This window comes from Scyliorhinus torazame, chromosome 12 (assembly GCF_047496885.1).
Source record: "Scyliorhinus torazame isolate Kashiwa2021f chromosome 12, sScyTor2.1, whole genome shotgun sequence".
NCBI lineage: Eukaryota > Metazoa > Chordata > Chondrichthyes > Carcharhiniformes > Scyliorhinidae > Scyliorhinus > Scyliorhinus torazame.
The window spans coordinates 77,143,776-77,166,133 of NC_092718.1; the positions used below are offsets into that span (position 1 = coordinate 77,143,776).

Here is a 22,358-nt window from a genome sequence, read left to right on the forward strand (position 1 = left end):
GTGCACCTTACAGGAGGATTGGTCCTTCCGCCGGCCCTGCCTAGGCCCCCCCACCCACCGACACACCCCGCAGGCACTCCCTTCCCAGGTCAACCGTTTTCCCCACCAGCGTCATCTAGGGGTGTCAAAGCTGCCACAGAGATCGAGGCCACGCTCCCGGAGTCACAAATGCCCGAGCTTCCACCGGAGTCACCACCGAAGCTTCGACGATCACAGAGGATGACCAGGGCCCCCGATCGACTGATTGCTTCATTTTAAAGTGTATAGCTAATTATGAATCATAAATTCTAAATAGTAAATAGAATTGTAAATAGTTACAAAACGCTGTACGGAGGTATTACGGTACCTCCATAACTATAATTTCTACCACGTTACCATGTTGTAATATCAGGCCACCATCCTCGCCGGACTCATTTTTAACAGGGGGTGAATGTGGTAGTCTGTGTAGAGGTATTACAGTACCTGGTAATGCTGGAACACCATTGGTAGATATTGTATGTTTCCGATTGGTCAAGCTGTATGGTAGCTCTGCCCTGCTAGGTGGGGTAGAAGAGCCTGTGCCGCCCCAGAAACCTTCATTCTGTACCTGAGCTGCTGGGGGAAACATCTAGCTTATTAAAGCCTTCAGTTGGACTACAACCTCGCTTTAGTGGTCATTGATCGTGCATCAGATTTGAACTTTGGCTAGTGTATCTTTCATGTCGCCGCACGATATACACTACTCGTCAGATTATGAAACAGAGCTTCGTGTATGGAGTAAATTGCTTTTATTCAGTTTGAATGAGATATCACTTGATCAGTATTTTTACTTGCAATACAGAGCATCTTTAAAGTTTGTTTTGTCCAAGCAAATAGAGAGTACTGAGTAAATTCAATACAAATAAGAGCTCTTGATATTTCTTCTTGTTGAATACACAATACAGAAAGTTGAAAATAGAACAAAATAGCTGTTCAAAGCGACAGAACAGAAAAGTAGCTTTAGAGATTAAAGTCAGTGATTCCAGAATGGCTTGTTCAATCCCGCAAGTATTCTTTAAAGATTATTGCTGTCAATAATGCCTCTCCCCTTTCTGGCCGTGATTGGGTTAAAGTTCTTTCGTAGTTAATTCAGTTCGATATGTATTTGTCCATCAAATTTTAACATGAGGTGATTTGAAACATGCCTTTCTTATGAATCTTCTCGGTTGCTATGAAAACAGTTTCTGGGAGTGTTGCCCAAAATCTTTGACTTGGCCAAATGTGTCCTTGGTTTGTCTAGGAGGTTCTTATCTTGATTATTCTCATGTAAAACAGCATCTCTCACTGTCTGGTATATTTTACAAGAAAAGTCATTTTAAATCTTGGGCCATTTATTCCTTTAATTAGTTATATACTAAAAAGGTTGATCCTTTACTAAAAAAGGTAGATTCTATCAGTCCCCCCTTTTTGATTATTCGAAAGGTGAATAAGATGAATCAAAAATGAAATAGAATCAAAGAAGGAAAGGAATAAATGCAATAGGACAGTGATAGGCGTAGAGAGAGAGACTCATTTGCATTGCCTTTCATGGTTCACTTATTTGAGAACAGCCTTCAACAACAGAGTGGGAAAAGCCTTGCAAGCGTTACAAACATCTTAATAATTCAATAAAACAATCAAATGATAATATCATAAAATATTAATACATTAATAATTGAACGTAATAAAACATGATTAAGGAACTTAGTAAAAATTGAAAAATTGCTTAAAACATTGATATACTGATTAAAAATTGATTACATGATTACATAATTAAGTCATAAAAGGTTAATAATAATTATTTCATGTTGACAAATAAATTGATTGTACAGTAAAATAACTGAAGCTGAGTATATGATTTAGTGATAATTGTAGATGATTCAAAATTGATTATGTAATTCAGTAATGAAATTATTAATAACAATTGATTAAGAAATGATTTAAAGTGCAGTAATAATGCAGTAAATAATAGTTCAACAAAAAGTTTCCACGTCAAAGTTATTGGGTGGTGGTGCACTGGATGTGGACTGAACCATTTGAATCCTTTGGGCGTTGCGGGCTGCCGTGCATTGGCATGCACATCTGATGAGCATGATGATTACGTAATGGATAAATCCAATAATGCAAAAGAAGAAAATTCCCTGGATAACGGACCTTCCAGTGCTACCTAACCATCTAAAGAGCCAACCCCAAGTAGTGGAATCAGAGGGGTGTTCAAGTTTCTTAACTTTGTTTTGGATATGTCTTGCCAAGTCTTTGACTTGGTCTGAGTTATTTAGAAAAATATACCATTCAGCGGTTTCTGAAATATTAAAAGGAATGGGTATAAAAGGGATACCTCCCTCTGAGTGGGCAGGAATTGCAGTACACACCCAGCACCCAGAGATATTAAATTTTTGAGCATAACTGTGAGACATTTGAAGAAAGGTGTTGTCATGCAACTGTTTAGCAAAGTCTGCTAAGCAGACCAGGCAACTTAAAATTAATAATGTTGCAAACGTTATAACAGATTATTATTATTCTGATGCACACACTTCACATGTGACGCGTGAATCCAGTGTTTCTTTCCTTGGAGTTTCACAGTGGACTGTGTAACAGCAGAATCTGGTATGGGCCTTCCCACTTGGCACTGAGAGGTTCTTTCTGTAACTTCTTCACATACACTGCCTCGCCGGGAATGAGGCAGTGTCCTCCTTCAGGGGGTTTACCCCAGGCTGCGGAAACCTGTTGAGAAGCAGAACTAACAGCACTTGTTAGATTTTGACAATAGCTAAGTAATGTATCACTCATTAAATGACAGTCTGCTTTTCGTAAGTCAATAGTTCCTGGCAGAGACATGGGTCTGCCTGTAATGACCTCAAATGGGCTTAGGCCTGTTGTTCTGTTTGGGGTTGCTCTGATACTGCACAGTACTAGGGGCAAAGCTTGAATCCAGTTCATGCCTTCTTGGCTATATTTGGATAGTCTTTCTTTTAAGGTCCGGTTCATGATGATTCTGGATGATAAGGATAATGCAAATTCCAATCAATGTTCAGTAATCTGCACACCTCCTGATATTCAGCACCCGTAAAGTGGGTTCCATTATCTGAATCAATGCTAGCTGGTACTCCCCATCTGGGAATATTGTCTTTGCATAGGACTTTGGCCGTATGGGTGGCTGTAGCCTTTCTGACTGCAGTAGCTTATCTCCATCTAGAAAATGTATCGATTATCACTAGGACCTCAGTGCATCTTTTGCACGGAGGAAGGGTGCTGTAATCAACTCGTATGTTCTGAAAAGGTCCTGTAGGGGCAGGAGCTCTTAGCTGGGGCATTTTCGTGATAGGTCCGAAGGTGTCCTTTTGACATGTCACACAACGACCTGGTATCAATTGTGCATTTTTAAAAGTCCTTTGCCACACCAACTTCTGTGGAATCGATCCATCATTTGTTGAGGGGCTGGATGTCCCCATGAATGGATCTGTTGTGCCAGGAATGGCATCAGTGCCTGTGGTGCCACTGGTTTATCAGTCTGAACTTGACTCCAGATATTATCATCATATTACTCTTCAAACCTGAACCTAGCCACGACCATTTTTCTTGTTGTGTGAGTTTTGTTGCATTTCACATAGATCTTGTAATTTGTACATGTGTCTTGGTGGTGCTGAAGGATGCCGCTTAGAGGCAGCTTTCTTTGCTGCTTGGTCTGCAAAGGCATTTCCTATAGCTTCCATAGTATCTTCGTGAGTATGAGCCTTACATTTGAGAATAGATAGTTCTTTTGGTAAAGCCATTGCTTCCAGAAGGTCTTGTACTTCTTTCCCATTTCGTATAGGTGTACCTGCTGTGGTAAGGTATCCTCTTTTCTTCCATAAATGACCAAAATCATGGGCCACTCCAAAACCATATCTGGAGTCCGTATAGATGTTTGCTGATTGATCTTTTGCGACATGACATGCTTCTGTTAGAGCCTTCAATTCGGCCTGTTGAGCTGATGTTCCTTGGGGCAAACTTCCTTCCGCCATTACTTCATAGAGGCTGGTGACTGTCCATCCAGCTTTTCGAATACCTTTGTCAATTAAGGAGGAACTGTATGTAAATAGAATCAAATCTGGGTTCTGTAGTGGTTCTTCTTCTACCAGGCGTGCCTCCTTCATTTCCTCTGTTACTTCCACACAGTCATGTTCTTCTTCCTCTCCCCCCTTTTACACCTCAGGAAGTGGGAGCAAAGTGGACTTGCTCGGTGGAAGTAAAGATTAGATGCTTCCTGTGGTGTTGGGTGTTCTAACACACAGAAGAGCCAACACAGTTGCATATGGTACAACGCTTGTTTATTTAAACTCACTATTTACAACTTGGTCTTTGCACTCTGCACGTGGGGGGCTCCCTGCTTGTGGTGTTTCAACAGCTCTTTCATGCTTCCTTCTCCCCAGACCTACTGACCTCCAGGTGTCGTGCTCGTGCTTTTTATGTGGTTGGTGTTCTTGTCTGTGATTGGTTGTGGTGTTGTGTACTCTGATTTGCCTGTTAGTGTGTCCATCATGATGTGTGTGTTTGAATATCATGACATCCCCCCTTTTTACAAAGACATGTGCCTACGTGGTAATAAATATGATCGTGACGTGAGTGCATCTAAGAGTGTGTGTGTGTCGTGTGCAGCATGTGTCTATGACGGAACTATGTACATGGGGCGATGTCGAGTGCGTCACATGAATCCAGTTGTACCATAACATAACAGAAATGCGAACGAGAGAAGAAGAAAAAAAATTTTGAACAGTTGTCCAGTCAGACGACATCTGGAACGATAAACAACAACAGGTTATCATGTAAAATTGTCCAACTTATTAAACATATGAACTGTATTATAAGTCCATTCTAATGGGTTTGCGACGAATTCGGGTTGACCGCCTTAAGGGTGGATCAAGAACCACCGGCTGCTGTGCAGGCATGGCCATGGGTGGCGATGGAAAGGGCGTGATGTGCGGCAGCTCCACAAAGTCATCCTCGGAAGCCTGTTGAGGATCTGGCGTGTTGTGTGGCTGTGAACGTGGAAGTCGGCGAAGGGCGCGCCGATTGCGGCGACGCACGGAACCATCCGGCATGCGAACCAGGAACGAGCGGGGAGCCACTTGTCGGAGGACTTCGGCCGGTGCTGACCAGCCACCATACGGTTGATGGACGCGTACTTCGTCTCCGGAGGACAGGGGGGGCAGGTCCGTCGCTCGTGTGTCGTACCGACCTTTCTGGCGATCACGCTGCAGTTGCATGTCCCGAAGAACCGCCTCATGGTCTGTTGTCGGTGCCAGGACGGAAGGTACCGTCGTCCTGAGGGAGCGACCCATTAGTAGCTGCGCTGGCGAGAGGCCCGTGGATAACGGGGCCGATCGATAGGCCAGCAAGGCAAGGTTAAAGTCCGATCCGGCATCAGCCGCCTTGCACAGGAGCCGCTTTGCGATGTGGACACCCTTTTCAGCCTTCCCGTTCGATTGTGGATGCAGAGGGCTGGATGTCACATGAGTGAAACCATATGCTGCGGCAAAGGACGACCATTCACGGCTGGCAAAACAAGGTCCATTGTCTGACATGACAGTCCTTGGAATGCCATGGCGAGCAAACGTTTCCTTGCAGGCCCCAATGACTGCGGACGACGTCAGATCATGGAGAGGCATGACTTCCGGGTAGTTTGAGAAGTAGTCTATAATAACAATGTAATCTCTGCCGAGCGCGTGAAATAGGTCAACACCCACCTTCGCCCAGGGGGACGTCACCATCTCGTGTGGTAGAAGTGTTTCCGGAGGTTGCGCCGGCTGAAACCTCTGACAGGTTGTGCAGTTGAGCACCATGTTGGCTATGTCTTCATTAATACCCGGCCAATATACCGCCGCCCGGGCCCTTCGTCTGCATTTTTCGACACCCAAGTGGCCTTCGTGTAGTTGACGAAGAATCATCTGGCGCACACTGTGTGGAATGACGATCCTATGCGATTTCATAAGGACCCCGTCTATATTGGTGAGATCATCTCGCACATTATAAAACTGGGGGCACTGCCCTTTTAGCCACCCTTCCGTCATGTGGCGCATCACTCGCTGCAGCAGAGGGTCAGTCGCCGTCTCTGCGCGTATGTGGGCCAGACAAGGATCATCGGCTGGCATATTTGCTGCTGTCAGAGTCACGTGTGCCTCAATTTGACGCACGAACCCCTCCGCATCTGGTGGTGTGCTCACTGCTCGGGAAAGAGTGTCCGCCACTATGAGTTCCTTCCCCGGAGTGTAGATCAGTTCAAAATCGTACCTCCTGAGTTTGAGTAAGATGCGCTGGAGGCGAGGAGTCATGTCGTTCAGGTCTTTGTTAATGATGTTGACCAGGGGGCGGTGGTCAGTTTCGACCGTGAATCGTGGCAGGCCATACACATAGTCGTGGAACTTGTCCAGTCCAGTTAACAAGCCCAGGCATTCTTTTTCGATTTGCGCGTAGCGCTGTTCGGTAGGGGTCATGGCTCGTGAGGCATACGCAACCGGGGCCCATGATGACGTGCTGTCTTTTTGCAGGAGTACCGCTCCAATACCAGATTGGCTGGCGTCTGTTGAGATCTTTGTAGGGCGAGTCGCGTCAAAGAAGGCCAGCACTGGTGCCGTGACCAGTTTGTGCTTGAGCTCCTCCCATTCCTGCTGATGCGACTGGTGCCAGTTGAATTCCGTCGATTTTTTTACGAGATGGCGCATGTTTGTTGTATGAGAAGCCAGGTTGGGAATGAACTTCCCAAGGAAGTTGACCATGCCCAGGAATCTTAAGACAGCCTTCTTGTCAGCCGGTCGTGGCATGGCTGTGATGGCGCTAACCTTGTCTGCATCGGGACGGACCCCGGACCTTGAGATGTGGTCCCCGAGGAATTTCAGCTCCGTCTGGCCGAAAGCACACTTCGCACGGTTGAGACGCAGGCCATTTTGCCGTATGCGGGTGAAGACACGTCGAAGACGATGCATGTGTTCCTGCGGAGTGGTGGACCAAATGATGATATCGTCCACATATACACGTACCCCTTCGATGCCTTCCATCATCTGCTCCATAATGCGGTGGAATACTTCAGATGCCGAAATGATGCCGAATGGCATCCGGTTGTAGCAGAATCTGCCAAAAGGGGTGTTGAATGTGCATAGTCTTCGGCTGGCCGGGTCCAGTTGGATCTGCCAGAATCCTTTGGACGCATCCAATTTAGTGAATATGTTGGCTCGCGCCATCTCGCTGGTGAGGTCTTCTCGTTTTGGGATGGGATAGTGTTCCCGCATGATGTTGTTGTTCAGATCTTTTGGATCTATACATATACGGAGCTCGCCAGAGGGCTTCTTTACACAGACCATGGAGCTGACCCATGGCGTGGGCTCCGTGACCTTGGATAGGACCCCTTGGTCCTGAAGAATCTGCAGTTGTGCCTTGAGGCGGTCTTTGAGAGGCGCAGGAACCCTGCGAGGTGCGTGAACGACAGGGATGGCGTCCGGTCTGAGTCGAATCTTGTACGTGTGTGGCAATGTCCCCATGCCTTCAAAAACCTCCTGGTTGTGAGCGAGGAGGGAATGGAGATTCGCGTGGAACTCAGCATCCGGGAAGTCGGATATCTCATCTGGAGAGAGAGACATGATGCGCTGTACCAGGTGAAGGACCTTACACGCTTGTGCGCCCAGTAACGAGTCCTTTGATGAGCCCACAACTTCGAAGGGGAGTGTGGCCGTGTACCTCTTGTGAGTCACCTGTAGCTGGCAAGATCCTACGGACGGGATAACGTTCCCGTTATAGTCAACCATCTTAAGCCGGGATGGTGTGATGGGTGGTTTGACCTTCATGGCCTGGACTGCAGAGTAAGCAATCAGGTTGGCGGATGCGCCGGTGTCCAGACGGAAGGCGACGCGCGATCGGTTGACCGTCAGGGTGGCACACCACTCATCGTCTGGATTGATGGCATTGACCTTGTTGACATCAATGACGGCAACTCTGAAGTCATCCTGGTCATCTGCATCACTTAACTGGAAGTCTTGATGCGTGGGCTGGACGGTCCTGACTCGTGTGCGAGGTTGTCGAGGATGCGCCGGATCCATGGGTTGAGCCGCACGACAGCGGGCTGCGTAGTGGCCTATCATGGCACATCTGTTGCACTGTTGGTATTTTGCAGGACATTGCCCTTTTAAGTGTAGACCTCCACACTTGCTGCACGTCATGACGTCACGGCGTTCGTTGCGCCACTGCGCATGCGCAGTGCGATCTTGCGGTGGGCGCGCCTGCGCAGTGCGTCCCTCGTTGTGGCCGTTATTCTTGGCGCGCACCTGCGCGGGAGACCGCGAAAAGCGCGGGAAGCGGCCGCTGTCGTCCGGGCCGTGGGGCGGGAAGAAATCGACGGCCTGGATGCGTTCAACGTCGTGGGCGGCCTGGCTTGCCGATTCGACGGCTGGGGACCCCCTCCGTGCCAACTCGGACGCCTGAAATCGGGCAAAACGGCAGGCAGCATTCTCATGGAGGACACAGGCTTCCACAGCAGACGCTAAGGTGAGGCTCTTTATTTTAAGAAGCTGCTGGCGTAGGCCACTGGAGGCAACGCCAAAAACAATCTGGTCCCTGATCATGGACTCTGTGGTGGTGCCGTAACCGCAGGACTGCGCCAGAATCCGGAGGTGCGTCAAAAAGGGTTGAAAAAGCTCCTCCTTACCTTGCAGGCGTTGCTGAAAGATGTATCTTTCGAAAGTTTCGTTTACTTCAGTTTGAAAGTGCTGGTCCATTTTGAGGATGACCGTGTCATATTTGGCCTGGTTTTCGCCTTCCTCGAACACCAGTGAATTAAAGACATCATTTGGGTGCTGGCCTGCGTAGAAGAGGAGCATTGCAATCTTCGAATCATCCGAGACATTCTGTTTTTCGGTGGCACGGATGTACAGGTCAAATCGCTGCCTGTAGAGCTTCCAGTTGGTGCCTAGGTTCCCCGTGACTTGCATCGGCTGCGGTTTGCCGGTGTGGTCCATGTCCAGAATGGCAGGTTGGTAGGCAGGTATCGATCCACTCCTGTACCATGTGGTGTTGGGTGTTCTAACACACAGAAGAGCCAACACAGTTGCATATGGTACAACGCTTGTTTATTTAAACTCACTATTTACAACTTGGTCTTTGCACTCTGCACGTGGGGGGCTCCCTGCTTGTGGTGTTTCAACAGCTCTTTCATGCTTCCTTCTCCCCAGACCTACTGACCTCCAGGTGTCGTGCTCGTGCTTTTTATGTGGTTGGTGTTCTTGTCTGTGATTGGTTGTGGTGTTGTGTACTCTGATTTGCCTGTTAGTGTGTCCATCATGATGTGTGTGTTTGAATATCATGACACTTCCAACACTGCTGTCCACCTGGCTGATGTGACTTGTGATACTCTGTTCATGGAGAGTAGGGAACGGACTGCATGGGGACATTTAATGGTTAACTGCTGATCGAAGACAAGGCCTGCTGTAGTCATTACAGCTCGACAGGTTGCTTCCATGGCTCTGAGGCAGCTGCCATATGCCAGTGCTACATTGTCAAGTTTGGCAGAGTAATATCCTACAGGTCTTAACTGGTCACCATGTTCTTGGGCTAGTACTGCTTTCATGTAGCCGTCTTTCTCATGAACAAACATAGTGAAGGGCCTCCCATTGTGTGGAATGCCAAGTGCAGGTGCTGAGCACAAAGCATGTTTCAGTTTCAAGAAAGACTCTTTCTGTTCCAATGTGAGGTTAACTGAGCCTTTTGATTTCCGGTTGCCTTTTAGGAGATCATTTAATGGTTGAGCCAGCTGAGTAAAGGAATCAATCCAATTTCTGTTGAAATTGCAAAGTCCCAAAAATGACCTCACCTCCTGGACAGTTGTAGGTTCTTTGGCATCTCTTATTGCTGCCGACCTGTCCTGGGTAAGTTTTCGTTTACCTTTGGAGATTGTCTGACCTAAGTAAATAACTTCATCTTGGGAAATTTGTGCTTTGGCAAGGCTTGCTTTGTGTCCATTGTGACAAAGGTAGTCTCAGAGGGAAGACAAGTCTTTTTTATGATCATCCTCATTAATGGAGGCTAGCAGAACATCATCCACGTATTGCATAATGGTGGAGGGCACATCAGGTAGCTCCCTCAGATGGTGCTGTCGAGCCATGTGAAAAACAGGAGGGCTGTTGTGAAATCCTTGTGGACGTCTGGTCCATGTGTACTGTTGTTGGTTAACTGCGAAAGCAAAGCATGGTTGCACTTCCTTAGCTAGTGGTACTGACCAAAAGCCATTTGCCAAGTCTAGAACTGAAAACCATTCAAGGTCTGGTGTTAAGGCATTAGAGATTGCAGAAGCATCAGTGATTGTAGAAGGAATTTTAGTTGGCGGATTAGTTGCCTTAATACCCTGTATTCCTTCTTAACTGGCTGCTTGACTATATTTCATGGCAATAGGCACTTGGCAAAGCATGATGGACATATTAGCTTTATTTCAGTCAAGAAGTTCTGCATGTAATAGGCAGAAGGTCAGACTATGTAAACAAGTGCACAGATGCACATTTTGCTGAGAGTAGACAATTATTATTGTTCTTAGGCTGGGAATTCAAGGCCTGTTGTTTAACTCTGCTCACTTTTCTGTGTCTGGGCTTATCAAAGGAATGCCTTGTTTTTTCTAAATATTGCTTATTAAACCATATAACGTACTGCTATACTCTTGTAAGGTGGGGACAATTAGAAGGACGGTGGTCACTCTAACTCCCTCCACGAACTTCGTGTTATAATAAAAGACCTTTGCAAAACCTCGAAGTTTTGGCAAGTTTTTTCCACAACAGCTACCAAAGCAGCTTTTCTGTCAATGCATTCATTGGCTTTCCGCTAATAAATAGTCAGGCGCCATGCCCTTTGTGACAGGCCACACTGGACTGTTTGATGAACTGTGAATTTTAAATAAAACTCTTTCTTTCAATTGCTGAATTAGCAGAATTCCCTCAATTGAGGAGGCATTAATGGGATATTGTAAGGTACATGGCGGTGGCACTCCCGTGAAGGATGCTGGTGCCATTTTCAAAAGGCCACAATCATTTTTGTCCTTTGCCCAAATTGGGTGTTGAGCAAGATCACTCCTTTTAAGGTGTCTGAGGGACCATGTAACTTTGCCATTATCAAAGGTAAGGAATGAATTTAATGTACAGAAGATATACATTCTGTCATGTGAGAGTACCTTTAAGACATGGATGTTTAAGCAATGTACCTTTAAGAAAACAGTGATATCAGAGAGTGGGTGGGGCTGAGCTCAGGTCAGCCATTTTGGAAGTTTAAGTTTGGAAAAGCAGCTTGTGTGTGTCTGTGTGTTTCCAGAGAACTGCAGTTTTGCAGTTTGAAAAGAGCTTGGGGGAGTGTCTGTGTTTGCAGTGAGCTGGATCTCTGCCATGAAAAACTATCTCTGGATCATTTGGGTGATTTAAACTCATAATAGTAAAGCCATTAACCTGATGTGATTCTGTTTAAAGGTGTTATGTCTCTTGGAAGTTTGAAGGAACATTTTGAGGAATTATTTACTGTTGCAATATTTTCTGAGTTATCTTTGAAGTAAGGGGTGTTAAGGGATTCAATATTTATTTAAGATGTTAAGTTGAGTTCATGGAATCAACAGTGTTTTGTGTTGAAAAACCCACGTGTCCATAATTGTAATCCCACATCTAGGGAACAAGCTGTGTGTTCGGAAAAGCAACACTTACATGAAAGGGAGAGGTTGGTTGAACTCCATGATACATTTTGGGGTTCTGAAAACGCCTTGCCCATAACAATTGGGGGCTCTAGGGGGATAAAAGTCTGTCTATTGGATTGGCTTTTGTGAACTTAAAGACAGTGAAGGATTGTTGCTCTTCCGGTGTGGTATTTTAGTTTAAGTGGGGCGAGTGTTGTGAACAATGGCTTTTTCAGAGGCTCAGAAGTTTTTGGGGGTGGTGAATGTCACACGTAGTACCTTAAGGACAGAAACAAAAAGCAGACTGTTAGATTTGGCAAGAACATTGCAGTTCACATTACCTGACAAAATGCAAAAAGATTAGGTAATTATGGCAGTGGTTAAGCATTTAAAGTTGCCAGAGATAGAGTTTGAGTCATTGGAAATGGCAAAAATTCAGTTGCAAATTAAACAAATGGAACATGAGAAAGAATTAAAGTGGCTTGAATATCAGAGTGAGAGAGAGGAAAAGGAAAGAGAACGAGAGCGAGAGGAAAAAGAAAAGAGAGAGAGGAAAGGAGAAAAGAAAGAATTGCCCTGGAAGAACAAAAAGAAAAAGAAAGGGAGATACAGATCAGGGAAAAAGACAAAGAGAGGGAGTTTGAACTTCAGAAAATGGCCATGGAACATGACAATCAGTTAAAATTGGCAGACGTAAAGGGAAATGTACAGTTGGATGATAGTGATGAGGACAGTGAGAAAGAGCGTCATAGTCAAAGGCTTGGTGGGGATCTATTTAAATATGTCCAAGCATTGCCAAGGTTTGATGAGAAGGAAGTGGACGCCTTTTTCATTTCATTTGAGATGGTAGCTAAACAAATGAAATGGCCACAGGACAGGTGGGTGTTACTGATTCAAACAAAGCTGGTAGGTAGAGCTAGTGAAGTGTTTGCATCAATACCGGAGGAGGTATCTGGAACGTATGAGGAGGTGAAGAAATCCATCTTAAGTGCATATGAACTAGTGCCTGAAGCTTACAGACAAAGGTTTAGAAATTTAAGGAAAGAATTTGGTCAAACATACATGGAGTTTGAAAGGCTCAAACAGAGTAATTTTGAAGGTGGATAAGGGCTTTGAAAATAGACCAACGTATGAAGCTTAAAAATTCAATTCCTGATGTTGTGAGAACTCATATGGAAGAACAGAGGGTTAAAACTGCGAGATTAGCAGCGGAAATGGCAGATGATTATGAATTAGTTCATAAATCAAAGATTGGTTTCCGACATCAGTTTCAGCCGGTGAGGGATAGAAACTGGGGACATGAGAAATACTCAAGTGGTAAAGGTAAAGGTGATCTGATGGGAGACAATAAAGAGAGTGTACCTCAGATTAAAAAATAAATCCAGGAGCATGGAAAATAAATGAAAAGTTTCAGATGTTTTTACAGTAATAAACTAAGCCATGTAAAGTCACAGTGTTGGTGGTTGAAGAAAAGCACTGGGAAAGCTGATGTGGTAAAACAGGATAAGACAGTGGGGTTTGTTAGAGTGGCAAAGGAAAGCCCAAGGGAAGTGAAGGAGGTGCAAACAATTGTGCAGCTTGTTCAAGAAGTAATTGTTAAGAAGGTGCCAGATGTATTTAAATAATTTACTTGTGTGGGTAAAGTTTATTCATGTGTATCAGGAGGAGCAGGTAAAGAAGTCACAGTTTTAAGAGATACAGGGGCGAGTCAATCTTTAATGGTAAGAGATGAGGAATTATGTAGTTTGGGAAGAATGTTACTAGAAAAGATGGTGATATGTGGAATTCAGGGTGAGAGGAGTAGCGTTCCATTATATAAGGTGAGGTTGGAAAGTCCAGTGAAGGGTGGTGAAGTGGTAGTAGGAATAATAGATAAACTATCTTGACCAGGAATACAGGTTATTTTGGGTAATGATATACCTGGATCGCAGGTGGGAGTGATGTCTACTGTGGTTGATAAGCCAGTGGAAAATCAGACAACTGAAGTGTTGAAGGATGAATATCCTGGGATTTTTCCGGATTGTGTAGTAACAAGGTCGCAAAGTCACAGATTAAGGCAAGAGGAGAAATCAAAGAGTGAAGATGAAGTTGAAGTGCAATTATCAGAAACGATTTTTGATCAGATGATTGAAAAAGAACAAGAACAGGTGGAGGATGAGGTGGATATTTTTAGTTCAGGAAAATTGGCAGAGTTACAACAGAAAGATGTAGAAATAAAACGGATATATCAGAAAGCATATACGGAAGATGAGTCTGAGAGTATACCAGAGTGTTATTACCGTAAAAATAATGTCTTGAATGAGAAAATGGAGACCTGTACATATGCAGGCGGATGAAAAGTGGGCAGAACCTCATCAAGTAGTATTGTCTGTAGGGTATAGAAAGGAGGTGTTGCGAGTTGCACATGAGGTACCAGTGGGTGGTCATTTGGGAATAAGGAAAACTCAAGCTAAATCCAGAAACATTTTTATTGGCCTGGACTACATAAAGATGTAGTTAAATTTTGTCAATCATGTCACCTATGTCAAGTAATAGGGAAACCTCAAGCAGTGATAAAACCAGAGCCCTTCATCCCCATTCCAGCATTTGAGGAACCTTTTACAAGGCTCCTAATCGATTGAGTAGGACGGCTTCCGAAAACAATAAGTGGGAATCAATATCTTTCGACTGTAATGGATGTGTCTACTTGGTTTCCAGAGGCCATTCCAGTATGTAATATTACAGCTAAAAGGATTGTGGAGGAGTTACTTAAATTCTTTACTAGATATGGACTTCCCACAGAAATTCAATCGGATCAAGGAACAAATTTTACTTCAAAGTTATTCAAAGAAGTTATGGATAGCTTAGGAACAAAACAATTTAAATCAACTGCGTACAATCCAGAATCGCAGGGAGCGTTAGAAAGGTGGCATCAGACATTAAAGACAATGTTGAGGGCGTATTGTCAAGATTATCCAGAGGATTGGGATAAAGGAATCCCATTTGTATTGTTTGCAATTAGGGATGCACCTAATGAGTCTACCAAATTTAGTCCTTCTGAACTAATTTTTGGTCATGAGGTAAGAGGACCACTTTAATTGATTAAGGAAAAATTGGTGGGTGAGAAATCGGAAATTACACTATTGTATTCTGTGTCAAATTTTAGGGAACGATTAAATAGAGCGGGTGAATTGGCTAGACAACATTTGAAATTTGCACAAACGGGTAGTGGACAAGAAATCCAAAGTTCGTAGTTTTGCCAGTGGGGATAAAGTTTTAGTGTTGTTACCAGTGGTGGGGGAGCCTTTAAAAGCTAGGTTTTGTGGACCGTATCAGATTGAAAGTGTCATTATATACACCAGCATATCATGGTGCAGACACACACTGATGGACACACAGTGGGACCAATCAACATACTCAACACCGCAGCCAATCACCAGTGAGAGCACACGCACTATAAAGACAGGGGACATCAGAGTTCCCGCTCATTCGAGTAGCAGCTAGCTAGGAGCACAGTGCTCACAGCCTGCAACACAGACATTCACCATGTGCTGAGTGCATCACTGGTTAGGACAAGGCAAAGGTCTTTAGTTAAAGCTGGTATCGTATTTACCCATAGTTCAAGTATGTTTAAATAGTTAACGTTTTAATAAAATAGTGTTGCACTACTTCAAGTGTTAGTGACCTGTATGTGATCCAGAACATCCAACACATCAGAAAGGAAATTAAGTGAGGTGAATTATGTGGTAAAAACACCAGATAGAAGGAAGACTCACCGAGTGTGTCACGTGAATATGCTTAAAAGGGATGCGCCAAATGAGTCTACCAAATTTAGTCCTTTTGAACTAATTTTTGGTCATGAGGTAGGAGGACCACTTAAATTGATTAAGGAAAAATTGGTGGGTGAGAAATCGGAAATTACATTATTGTATTACGTGTCAAATTTTAGGGAACGATTAAATAGAGCAGGTGAATTAGCTAGACAACATTTAAAAGTTGCACAAAATGTGATGAAACGGGTAGTGGACAAGAAATCCAAAGTTCGTAGTTTTGCCAGTGGGGATAAAGTTTTAGTGTTGTTATCAGTGGGAGGGGAGCCTTTAAAAGCTAGGTTTTGTGGACCGTATCAGATTGAAAGGAAATTAAGTGAGGTGAATTATGTGGTAAAAACACCAGATAGAAGGACGACTCACCGAGTGTGTCATGTGAATATGCTTAAAAGGTACTTTGAAAGGGAAGGAGAGAAAAAGGAGGTTTTAATGATTCTAACTCAAAGTGATGAACCAAATCCAGATGACTGTGAATTTGACATACCTCAAATTAAATTGGAAAATGAGGATGTTCTTAAAAATTGGGATGAATTGTTAAGTTACCTTCCAGAGGAAAAAGGAACTGACCTGAAAGAGTTATTGATATCACATGGGCAAGTTTGTAGAGATAAATTGGGAAGTACTAAAATGGCTATACATGATGTAGATGTGGGAAATGCTGTTCCTATCAAACAACATCCATATAGACTTAATCCATTAAAATTGGCACAGGTTAACAGAGAGATTGAGAGTATGCTGAATAATGGCATAATTGAAGTGGGTTGCAGCCAATGGACCTCACCCATAGTGATGGTACCTAAACCAGACAGTACCCAACGGTTGTGTGTGGACTATAGAAAGGTGAATGCAGTTACATGAACGGACTCTTATCCTGTCTCACCATTGAAGGATTGCATGGAGAAAGTGGGACAAACTGCTTTTATTTTCAACTTCCGGACATGGAAAGAGCATTTAAAACATCGTATGGAGTTCTTCGATCGACTTCAGGTGGCGGGTTTGGTGATGAACCTAGCCGAAAGTGAATTTGGAGAAGCCCGAATCACTTTCCTTGAGGAGTTTCCGATACCCTCAAGACGAAGGGAGGCAATGCGATCTCTTAACATGAATGAATTTGATCGAACCTTTGTGCAAAAGTTTTGTGGCGTGATTACTCCACTGATGGACTTACTAAAGAAACCTAAAAAAATTCAATGGACAGCAGACTTTCAACAGGCATTTGACTGCCTGAAAGCTGTGATCACCAATGCTCCTGTATTGGAGAATTGCAAGGGACTCTGTGGTCAGATTGAACTAAAGTATCTGATTCTGAAGAGAAATGCCGAGGAGTAGAGGAATGGATGGATCGTGCAGAGACTTTGTTCAAAGAGACTGTCAATCGAGAAGGTTTTCGGATGGAGGAAGAAGAGCAAAGAAAAATGGACTATATTATTATGCCTGTTTGCACGTGCTGGTTTTTTTTTTGAAACGTAGAAGTATTTTTACTGTGTACATTTCTTAGTGGATGGTGCAAAAGTGAAAAATGAAACCATCTTGAAGTTGATGGTTTTGGTTTTTTTCTTGGGGAGAGGTGTCATGTGAGAGTACCTTTAAGACATGGATGTTTAAGCAATGTACCTTTAAGAAAACAGTGATATCAGAGAGTGGGTGGGGCTGAGCTCAGGTCAGCCATTTTGGAAGTTTAAGTTTGGAAAAGCAGCTTGTGTGTGTCTGTGTGTTTCCAGAGAACTGCAGTTTTGCAATTTGTAAAGAGCTTGGGGGAGTGTCTGTGTTTGCAGTGAGCTGGATCTCTGCCATGAAAAACTATCTCTGGATCATTTGGGTGATTTAAACTCATAATAGTAAAGCCATTAACCTGATGTGATTCTGTTTAAAGGTGTTAAGTCTCTTGGAAGTTTGAAGGAACATTTTGAGGAATTATTTACTGTTGCAATATTTTCTGAGTTATCTTTGAAGTCAGGAGTGTTAAGGGATTCAATATTTATTTAAGATGTTAAGTTGAGTTCATGGAATCAACAGTGTTTTGTGTTTAAAAACCCACGTGTCCATAATTGTAATCCCACACCTAGAGAACAAGTGGTGTGCTAGGAAAAGCAACAATTACATTAAAGGGGGATGTTGGTTGAACTCCTTGATACATTTTGGGGTTCTGAAAACGCCTCGCCCATAACAATTCCCAAAAGAGTTTCTGTAATGGGACCAATCCAGATTGAAGTAATTAGTTGATATGGGCCAAGCAGTAAAGGCTGTGTGCGTTGAAGGGTTACTGGATCACCTCCCACTGCATATGCTTCAATCGCCTTGTCCTTTAAAGGGAAAAATGTAGCGTATTTATTCAGTACACCGGTTAATTGTGCCCCAGTATCAAAAAGAAAATCAATGCCCTGTCCTCCCACTCTCAATGATATCTACAGTCCATCCGAATTGTTTTTAATTAAAGCATGTAATGTTGCTTGAATGGACTCACTGAGAGAGGGGTCCACTAGTTCTTTGACCTCCCAAGTTGTGGTTGCCATTGTTGTCTGTGAAACCTGTTGTTATCATCATCATGATCATGTCTAGGTGGTGCCCGTGGACGGGGTCTAGGTTGTTCCTTGTACGTATCGACATAATACGTATTCCTGGACGGATCCCAATAGTAGTCATGGGGTGGGTCCCTGTACTTGTCACGGGATGTATCTCTGTAGTTGTCACGGGGTGTCTCCCTGTGATATGAGTCACGGGGTGTATCTTTGTGGTCTTTTCCTTGTAACTCCTCTAGTCTACAGCAACAAGTTTTTGCCCAATGTCCTGTTTCACCACAAAAATTGCATTGAGCCAGTTTTCTGGAATCTTTTAATGGAGCAAGGAGAGGGCCTGTTGTAGATGGTGGGGTGGATGTTGCAGTTCCAACAGCTGCTGCAGCTTGTGGGGGATCATGACTTCTAACTTCCAATCCTCGTTCAATTTGAATACAGCGTTCTACTAATGCCCTGTAGGTGATGCCAACGAGTCTCCAGTCAGAGAACACCAGATTTAAAGCCTTCGACAATTTTGTTTTTAAACCATTGACAAAAGCAGTTTGAAATGGTTCCAATGTACTCTGCTCCCAAGTCAGTTATCCTGCCTGAAGTGCCATTCCTGAATGTTCCACTCAAATTCCCCTAAACCTGTCATCATAACCTTGCAGGTCTTCTGTAGTTTTCTGAAAGCAGGAAGTGATCTTTGTCCAATCAGTTTTGGGTGGAATAAAAGTTGTTAACCATTCAAAGAACAAAGAACAAAGCACGATCAATTTGACTAAAGTCGAAAGTTGAATCCAAACTGAGGCTTTCTTGGAATCAGATGTGTGGCCTCCCACAGCAGCTGGCGAAAAGGCTGCGAGCTGGAGGACACGCATATTTATACCCTGCCTCCGGGGCGGAGCCAGCAGACAGGGGCCACAGGCGAACCTGTAGAGCAGGTTCTACCGTACATCCTCTAATATAAGTAAAACAGTGGTTTACCACATTCACCCCCTGTTAAAATTAAGTCCGGTGGGGGTGGTGGATAACTATATACAATCATGATTTTAATATTTACAGATCAAAACAAATGTCTCTTGGCATCCGGTGGACCAGTCAGAGGTTCAGCCGGTCCGGGGCCTTAGACCATAAGACATAGGAGTGGAAGTAAGGCCATTCGGCCCATCGAGTCCACTCCACCATTCAATCATGGCTGATTTCAACTCCATTTACCCGCTCTCTCTCCATAGCCCTTAATTCCTCGAGAAATCAAGAATTTATCAACTTCTGTCTTAAAGACACTCAACGTCCCGGCCTCCGCCGCCCTCTGTGGCAATGAATTCCACAGACCCACCACTCTCTGGCTGAAGAAATTTCTCCTCTTCTCTGTTCTAAAGTGACTCCCTTTTATTCTAAGGCTGTGCCCCTGGGTCCTAGTCTCCCTTGCTAATGGAAACAACTTCCCTACCTCCACCCTATCTAAGCCATTCATTATCTTGTAAGTTTCTATTAGATCTCCCCTCAACCTCCTAAACTCCAATGAATATAATCCCAGGATGCTCAGACGTTCATCGTATGTTAGGCCTACCATTCCTGGGATCATCCGTGTGAATCTCCGCTGGACCCGCTCCAGTGCCAGTATGTCCTTCCTGAGGTGTGGGGCCCAAAATTGCTCACAGTATTCTAAATGGGGCCTAACTAATGCTTTATAAAGCTTCAGAAGTACATCCCTGCTTTTATATTCCAAGCCTCTTGAGATGAATGACAACATTGCATTTGCTTTCTTAATTACGGACTCAACCTGCAAGTTTACCTTTAGAGAATCCTGGACTAGGACTCCCAAGTCCCTTTGCACTTCAGCATTATGAATTTTGTCACCGTTTAGAAAATAGTCCATGCCTCTATTCTTTTTTCCAAAGTGCAAGACCTCGCACTTGCCCACGTTGAATTTCATCAGCCATTTCTTGGACCACTCTCCTAAACTGTCTAAATCTTTCTGAAGCCTCCCCACCTCCTCCATACTACCTGCCCCTCCACCTATCTTTGTATCATCGGCAAACTTAGCTAGAATGCCCTCAGTCCCGTCATCTAGATCGTTAATATATAAAGAGAACAGCTGTGGCCCCAACACTGAACCCTGCGGGACACCACTCGTCACCGGTTGCCATTCCGAAACAGAACCTTTTATCCCAACTCTCTGCCTTCTGCCTGACAGCCAATCGTCAATCCATGTTAGTACCTTGCCTCGAATACCATGGGCCCTTATTTTACTCAGCAGTCTCCCGTGAGGCACCTTATCAAAGGCCTTTTGGAAGTCAAGATAGATAACATCCATTGGCTCTCCTTGGTCTAACCTATTTGTTATCTCTTCAAAGAACTCTAACAGGTTTGTCAGGCACGACCTCCCCTTACTAAATCCACGCTGACTTGTCCTAATTCGACCCTGCACTTCCAAGAATTTAGAAATCTCATCCTTAACAATGGATTCTAGAATCTTGCCAACAACCGAGGTTAGGCTAATTGGCCTATAATTTTCCATCTTTTTCCTTGTTCCCTTCTTGAACAGGGGGGTTACAACAGCGATTTTCCAATCCTCTGGGACTTTCCCTGACTCCAGTGACTTTGGAAAGATCATAACTAACGACTCCACTATTTCTTCAGCTATCTCCTTTAGAACTGTAGGATGTAGCCCATCTGGACCCGGAGATTTATCAATTTTTAGACCTCTTAGTTTCTCTAGCACTTTCTCCTTGATGGTCCTTTGAGAGCGACGAAGTGGTGACGGCGATGTTGGTGCTGACCTGGTCGAAGGTGACTCCGGGAGCATGCCAAAATCCTCTTCATCGACGGGCGTGGGCAGGGGGAGGGCAGACGGTCCTGGGGGGGGTGGTGTTGCGAGTGACGGGGGAGGGGAGGGTGGGACGGGGGGCGGAGGGGGTGTTGTGGGGGTGGAACCTGCTGGTACCAGGTCCCTGAGGGAGACAGTATCCTGGCGGCCGTCGGGGAACGCCACGTAGGCGTACTGGGGGTTTGAGTGGAGCAAGTGCACCTTCTCCACTAACGGGTCCGCCTTGTGGAGTCGGACATGTTTACGGAGAAGCACGGTTCCCGGAGCTGCGAGCCAAGTCGGGAGCGACACCCCGGATGTGGACTTCCTGGAGAAGGCTAAAAGACGTTCATGCGGTGTATTGTTAGTGGCAGTGCAGAGTAACAAGCGAATGGAATGTAGTGTATCAGGGAGGACCTCTTGCCAGCAGGCGGCCGGGAGATTTCTGGACCGTAGGGTCAGCTGGACGGCCCTCCATACCATCCCATTCTCCCTTTCTACCTGTCCGTTTCCCTGAGGGTTATAGCTTGTCGTTCTGCTGGAGGCGATACCCCTGCTGAGCAGGAACTGGCGTTGCTCATCACTCATGAATGAGGATCCCCTGTCACTGTGGATGTAGGCGGGGAAACCGAACAGAGTGAAGATCGAATTGAGGGCTTTATTGACGGTGGCAGACGTCATGTCGGGGCAAGGGTTGGCGAAGGGGAATCAGGAGTATTCGTCGATCACACTGAGGAAATATGTGTGACGAACAGTGGAGGGGAGGGGGCCTTTGAATTCCATGCTGAGGCGTTCAAAGGGGCGGGAGGCCTTCACCAGACGTGCGTGGTCCGGCCGGTAGAAGTGCGGCTTGCACTCCGCACAGACCTGGCAGTCCTTGGTGATCGCCCTTACTTCCTCGACGAAGTAGGGCAAATGTGGTGCTTAATGAAGTGGTACAACCGAGTGACCCCTGGGTGACAAAGGCTGTCGTGCAGGGTCCAGAGTTGGTCTACCTGTGCGATGGCACATGTACCTTGGGTTAGGGCGTCCGGGGGCTCGTTGAGTTTGCCAGGGCAATACCTAATCTCGTAATTATAGATGGAGAGCTCGATTCTCCACCGCAAGATTTTATCATTTTTGATCTTGCCCCGCTGTGTGTTGTTGAACATGAAGGCTACCGACCATTGGTCAGTGAGGAGAGTGAATCTCCTGCCGGCCAGGCAATGCCTCCAATGCCGCACAGCTTCAACGATAGCTTGGGCCTCTTTTTCGACGGATGAGTGCCGAATTTCAGAGGCATGAAGGGTGCGGGAAAAGAATGCCACGGGCCTGCCTGCCTGATGCATCACTTTCTACTTGGAAGGGCAGCGTTTCATCTACAGCGTGCATTGTGGCTTTGGCAATATCAGCTTTGTTGGGCCTCGGCCGTCAGGGGAAACTGGGTGGACTGTTTGAGGCCTTGTCCGCATAGTTCGGGACCCACTGCGCGTTATATGAAAAGAACCCCAGGCAGCGTTTGTGGGCCTTGGGGCATTGGGGGAGGGGGAGCTCCATGAAGGGGCACATGCGGTCGGGATCGGGCCCCAGAACTCCGTTCT

The 22,358-nt window shown here is 45.1% G+C and overlaps 1 long non-coding RNA gene across 1 annotated transcript in view; it reads right to left on the reverse strand.

Moving 5' to 3' along the window:
- Positions 1–669: 669 nt before the first annotated feature.
- The window catches only part of LOC140386497 (uncharacterized), a 32,544-nt gene continuing 10,855 nt past the window's right edge, over positions 670–22,358 (reverse strand). Inside the window, exon 2 of the long non-coding RNA XR_011933626.1 lies at positions 670–2,721. This is a non-coding gene — a long non-coding RNA (uncharacterized lncRNA). The remainder of the gene's footprint in view (positions 2,722–22,358) is intronic.